This window comes from Pseudophryne corroboree, unplaced genomic scaffold (genome assembly GCF_028390025.1).
Source record: "Pseudophryne corroboree isolate aPseCor3 unplaced genomic scaffold, aPseCor3.hap2 scaffold_345, whole genome shotgun sequence".
NCBI lineage: Eukaryota > Metazoa > Chordata > Amphibia > Anura > Myobatrachidae > Pseudophryne > Pseudophryne corroboree.
This window is the reverse complement of record NW_026970008.1, coordinates 241,772-248,038: the sequence shown is the minus strand read 5'-3', so window position 1 is coordinate 248,038 and position 6,267 is coordinate 241,772. Positions and strand designations below refer to the sequence as shown.

Genomic DNA, 6,267 nt, shown 5'->3' with positions numbered 1-6,267 from the left:
CCAGATTATTGATTTTTTAATGTTTTTCTAGGAAACGTTCTAGATGTATGCTTATTAGCCTTTGTCAGTATGCACTTTTTGCAAAGTGTCTCTGTGGCGCAATCGGTTAGTGTGTTCGGCTATTAACCAAAAGGTTGGTGGTTCAATCCCACCCAGGGACGTAATTAAACTTGTGATCAGATTTTGGTGATATTTAAGTAGACAAGTCAAAATTTCAAACCCCCTGTTATGGTGTAGGGTACCTGGCCTTCTCTGATGTAATCAGATTTGATTCAGTGATTTTATAAAAACAGCTAGGAAGCACAATTTAGCAGTGGGTTGCAGAGAAAAAAAATATGCTGGCAGAAAAATCCAATTGAGTGATTAAACAGCTCTTTATTTTCTGGCTTTATTTTTATGCTAACAAATTTGTTCTCTGAAAAGTGTCCACAAAGCCAAGTCTCTGATTAACACCTTTGTAGGGATGGTTTTTCACCTATTACTAAATTAAACTTGCTTCATTGGAAAGGCAGCAAGATGCATCCTCATTTCAATGTCTACTGAAATAATACAGGTTGACACCAGGAAACATTAACGCCACTGCATCCTTGCTGCTTTCTCATGTGGAAGTCTGTTTAATGTGAAAACAAGGTGATATCTAATTAGCACACAGGTAAGGAATTAAGAAAATCTTTTTTTAAGGGTGAAGATGTTTCTCACAAAATCGTTGCCCCAATGCATCATTGAAATTCAAGCTGGAAAGATGATTTTAATATATCACTTGTACATTTTGTATTGCTCTTCTGGTGACAATGTAGTTTGTTTTTGTCAATTACCATTTTAATAATAGGGTAAAGAAATTTAAGTGGATTTTTGAAAGAAAACAATACTGTCAATATACTATTAAAACAAATTAAAATGGTAAAAGTTATTGTACTTTAAGTAAAAATAAAAGAGCCAAAATATCAATCCCAGTTTTGGATTACTTTAATTAACAAACAAAAAAATGCATATAGCAGAGGATAGTTTCAATCTGCCTACCTCTGGGTTATGGGCCCAGCATGCTTCCATTGCTGTACTCTGCTGCACATGTAAGTGCAAGAGATCCTGAAGCACTCACTCATCATGGGAAAGTACCAATGTGTTTATTCGTTGGTTGATGGAAGAAACATCTTACAAAAACTCTCCAGATTATTGATTTTTTAATGTTTTTCTAGGAAACGTTCTAGATGTATGCTTATTAGCCTTTGTCAGTATGCACTTTTTGCAAAGTGTCTCTGTGGCGCAATCGGTTAGTGTGTTTGGCTATTAACCAAAAGGTTGGTGGTTCAATCCCACCCAGGGACGTAATTAAACTTGTGATCAGATTTTGGTGATATTTAAGTAGACAAGTCAAAATTTCAAACCCCCTCTTATGGTGTAGGGTACATGGCCTTCTCTGATGTAATCAGAGTTAGATTTGATTCAGTGATTTTATAAAAAACAGCTAGGAAGCACAATTTAGCAGTGGGTTGCAGAGAAAAAAAATATGCTGGCAGAAAAATCCAATCGAGTGATTAAACAGCTCTTTATTTTCTGGCTTTATTTTTATGCTAACAAATTTGTTCTCTGAAAAGTGTCCACAAAGCCAAGTCTCATATTAACACCTTTGTAAGGATGGTTTTTCACCTATTACTAAATTAAACTTGCTTCATTGGAAAGGCAGCAAGATGCATCCTCATTTCAATGTCTACTGAAATAATACAGGTTGACACCAGGAAACATTAACGCCACTGCTTCCTTGCTGCTTTCTCATGTGGAAGTCTGTTTAATGTGAAAACAAGGTGATATCTAATTAGCACACAGGTAAGGAATTAAGAAAATCTTTATTTAAGGGTGAAGATGTTTCTCACAAATTTGTTGACCCAATGCATCATTGAAATTCAAGCTGGAAAGATGATTTTAATATATCACTTGTCCATTTTGTATTGCTCTTCTGGTGACAATGTAGTTTGTTTTTGTCAATTACCATTTTAATAATAGGGTAAAGAAAATGAAGTGGATTTTTGAAAGAAAACAATACTGTCAATATACTATTAAAACAAATTAAAATGGTAAAAGTTATTGTACTTTAAGTAAAAATAAAAGAGACAAAATATCAATCCCAGTTTTGGATTACTTTAATTAACAAAAAAAAATGCATATAGCAGAGGATAGTTTCAATCTGCCTACCTCTGGGTTATGGGCCCAGCATGCTTCCATTGCAGTACTCTGCTGCACATGTAAGTGCAAGAGATCCTGAAGCACTCACTCATCATGGGAAAGTACCAATGTGTTTATTCGTTGGTTGATTGAAGAAACATCTTACAAAAACTCTCCAGATTATTGATTTTTTAATGTTTTTCTAGGAAACGTTCTAGATGTATGCTTATTAGCATTTGTCAGTATGCCCTTTTTGCAAAGTGTCTCTGTGGCGCAATCGGTTAGTGTGTTCGGCTATTAACCAAAAGGTTGGTGGTTCAATCCCACCCAGGGACGTAATTAAACTTGTGATCAGATTTTGGTGATATTTAAGTAGACAAGTCAAAATTTCAAACCCCCTCTTATGGTGTAGGGTACTTGGCCTTCTCTGATGTAATCAGAGTTAAATTTGATTCAGTGATTTTATAAAAAACAGCTAGGAAGCACAATTTAGCAGTGGGTTGCAGAGAAAAAAAATATGCTGGCAGAAAAATCCAATCGAGTGATTAAACAGCTCTTCATTTTCTGGCTTTATTTTTATGCTAACAAATTTGTTCTCTGAAAAGTGTCCACAAAGCCAAGTCTGATTAACACCTTTGTAAGGATGGTTTTTCACCTATTACTAAATTAAACTTGCCTCATTGGAAAGGCAGCAAGATGCATCCTCATTTCAATGTCTACTGAAATAATACAAGTTGACACCAGGAATCATTAACGCCACTGCTTCCTTGCTGCTTTCTCATGTGGAAGTCTGTTTAATGTGAAAACAAGGTGATATCTAATTAGCACACAGGTAAGGAATTAAGAAAATCTTTATTTAAGGGTGAAGATGTTTCTCACAAATTTGTTGACCCAATGCATCATTGAAATTCAAGCTGGAAAGATGATTTTAATATATCACTTGTACATTTTGTATTGCTCTTCTGGTGACAATGTAGTTTGTTTTTGTCAATTACCATTTTAATAATAGGGTAAAGAAAATGAAGTGGATTTTTGAAAGAAAACAATACTGTCAATATACTATTAAAACAAATTAAAATGGTAAAAGTTATTGTACTTTAAGTAAAATTAAAAGAGACAAAATATCAATCCCAGTTTTGGATTACTTTAATTAACAAAAAAAAATGCATATAGCAGAGGATAGTTTCAATCTGCCTACCTCTGGGTTATGGGCCCAGCATGCTTCCATTGCAGTACTCTGCTGCACATGTAAGTGCAAGAGATCCTGAAGCACTCACTCATCATGGGAAACTACCAATGTGTTTCTTCGTTGGCTGATGGAAGAAACATCTTACAAAAACTCTCCAGATTATTGACTTTTTAAAGTTTTTCTAGGAAACGTTTTAGATGAATGCTTATTAGCCTTTGTCAGTATGGACTTTTGCAAAGTGTCTCTGTGGCGCAATCGGTTAGTATGTACGGCTATTAACCAAAAGGTTGGTGGTTCAATCCCACCCAGGGACCTAATTGACCTTGTTATCAGATTTTGGTGATCTTTAAGTAGACAAGTCAAAATTTCAAACCCCCTGTTATGGTGTAGGGTACCTGGCCTTCTCTGATGTAATCAGATTTGATTCAGTGATTTTATAAAAACAGCTAGGAAGCACAATTTAGCAGTGGGTTGCAGAGAAAAAAAATATGCTGGCAGAAAAATCCAATTGAGTGATTAAACAGCTCTTTATTTTCTGGCTTTATTTTTATGCTAACAAATTTGTTCTCTGAAAAGTGTCCACAAAGCCAAGTCTCTGATTAACACCTTTGTAGGGATGGTTTTTCACCTATTACTAAATTAAACTTGCTTCATTGGAAAGGCAGCAAGATGCATCCTCATTTCAATGTCTACTGAAATAATACAGGTTGACACCAGGAAACATTAACGCCACTGCATCCTTGCTGCTTTCTCATGTGGAAGTCTGTTTAATGTGAAAACAAGGTGATATCTAATTAGCACACAGGTAAGGAATTAAGAAAATCTTTTTTTAAGGGTGAAGATGTTTCTCACAAAATCGTTGCCCCAATGCATCATTGAAATTCAAGCTGGAAAGATGATTTTAATATATCACTTGTACATTTTGTATTGCTCTTCTGGTGACAATGTAGTTTGTTTTTGTCAATTACCATTTTAATAATAGGGTAAAGAAAATTAAGTGGATTTTTGAAAGAAAACAATACTGTCAATATACTATTAAAACAAATTAAAATGGTAAAAGTTATTGTACTTTAAGTAAAAATAAAAGAGCCAAAATATCAATCCCAGTTTTGGATTACTTTAATTAACAAACAAAAAAATGCATATAGCAGAGGATAGTTTCAATCTGCCTACCTCTGGGTTATGGGCCCAGCATGCTTCCATTGCTGTACTCTGCTGCACATGTAAGTGCAAGAGATCCTGAAGCACTCACTCATCATGGGAAAGTACCAATGTGTTTATTCGTTGGTTGATGGAAGAAACATCTTACAAAAACTCTCCAGATTATTGATTTTTTAATGTTTTTCTAGGAAACGTTCTAGATGTATGCTTATTAGCCTTTGTCAGTATGCACTTTTTGCAAAGTGTCTCTGTGGCGCAATCGGTTAGTGTGTTTGGCTATTAACCAAAAGGTTGGTGGTTCAATCCCACCCAGGGATGTAATTAAACTTGTGATCAGATTTTGGTGATATTTAAGTAGACAAGTCAAAATTTCAAACCCCCTCTTATGGTGTAGGGTACATGGCCTTCTCTGATGTAATCAGAGTTAGATTTGATTCAGTGATTTTATAAAAAACAGCTAGGAAGCACAATTTAGCAGTGGGTTGCAGAGAAAAAAAATATGCTGGCAGAAAAATCCAATCGAGTGATTAAACAGCTCTTTATTTTCTGGCTTTATTTTTATGCTAACAAATTTGTTCTCTGAAAAGTGTCCACAAAGCCAAGTCTCTGATTAACACCTTTGTAAGGATGGTTTTTCACCTATTACTAAATTAAACTTGCTTCATTGGAAAGGCAGCAAGATGCATCCTCATTTCAATGTCTACTGAAATAATACAGGTTGACACCAGGAAACATTAACGCCACTGCATCCTTGCTGCTTTCTCATGTGGAAGTCTGTTTAATGTGAAAACAAGGTGATATCTAATTAGCACACAGGTAAGGAATTAAGAAAATCTTTATTTAAGGGTGAAGATGTTTCTCACAAAATTGTTGCCCCAATGCATCATTGAAATTCAAGCTGGAAAGATGATTTTAATATATCACTTGTACATTTTGTATTGCTCTTCTGGTGACAATGTAGTTTTTTTTGTCAATTACCATTTTAATAACAGGGTAAAGAAAATTAAGTGGATTTTTGAAAGAAAACTATACTGTCAATATACTATTAAAACAAATTAAAATGGTAAAAGTTATTGTACTTTAAGTAAAAATAAAAGAGCAAAAATATCAATCCCAGTTTTGATTACTTAAATTAACAAAAAAAATGCATATAGCAAAGGATAGTTTCAATCTGCCTACCTCTGGGTTATGGGTCCAGCATGCTTCCATTGCAGTACTCTGCTGCACATGTAAGTGCAAGAGATCCTGAAGCACTCACTCATCATGGGAAAGTACCAATGTGTTTCTTCGTTGGTTGATGGAAGAAACATCTTACAAAAACTCTCCAGATTATTGACTTTTTAAAGTTTTTCTAGGAAACGTTTTAGATGAATGCTTATTAGCCTTTGTCAGTACGGACTTTTGCAAAGTGTCTATGTGGCGCAATCAGTTAGTATGTACGGCTATTAACCAAAAGGTTGGTGGTTCAATCCCACCCAGGGACCTAATTGACCTTGTTATCAGATTTTGGTGATCTTTAAGTAGACAAGTCAAAATTTCAAACCCCCTGTTATGGTGTAGGGTACCTGGCCTTCTCTGATGTAATCAGATTTGATTCAGTGATTTTATAAAAACAGCTAGGAAGCACAATTTAGCAGTGGGTTGCAGAGAAAAAAAATATGCTGGCAGAAAAATCCAATTGAGTGATTAAACAGCTCTTTATTTTCTGGCTATATTTTTATGCTAACAAATTTGTTCTCTGAAAAGTGTCCACAAAG

General features: G+C 34.8%; 2 non-coding genes across 2 annotated transcripts; both read left to right on the top strand.

Annotated features, from left to right (window-relative positions):
* Positions 1–1,252: 1,252 nt before the first annotated feature.
* TRNAN-AUU (transfer RNA asparagine (anticodon AUU)) lies at positions 1,253–1,326 on the top strand. Its single transcript has one exon. It is a non-coding gene; the product is annotated as a tRNA-Asn (tRNA).
* A 3,428-nt stretch (positions 1,327–4,754) lies between these two features.
* TRNAN-AUU (transfer RNA asparagine (anticodon AUU)) lies at positions 4,755–4,828 on the top strand. The gene has a single exon. It is a non-coding gene; the product is annotated as a tRNA-Asn (tRNA).
* The last annotated feature ends 1,439 nt before the right edge of the window (positions 4,829–6,267 follow it).